Raw genomic sequence first — 216 nt, forward strand, 5'->3', positions numbered from 1 at the left:
AGCCACCGTCCTGACATCTCATCTCCTCCTTAAATTAACAGGGAGACATCAGTGACATCTTCTTCGTTTAAAGCGAGATTTAAACCGTCTTTGAAGACAAAGATCAGCCACGGTCCTGACATCTCATCTCCTCCTTAAATTAACAGGGAGACATCAGTGACATCTTCTTCGTTTAAAGCGAGATTTAAACCGTCTTTGAAGACAAAGATCAGCCAC

The sequence above is a fragment of the Phalaenopsis equestris genome, unplaced genomic scaffold (genome assembly GCF_001263595.1).
Source record: "Phalaenopsis equestris unplaced genomic scaffold, ASM126359v1 Scaffold233037, whole genome shotgun sequence".
NCBI classification, from domain to species: domain Eukaryota; kingdom Viridiplantae; phylum Streptophyta; class Magnoliopsida; order Asparagales; family Orchidaceae; genus Phalaenopsis; species Phalaenopsis equestris.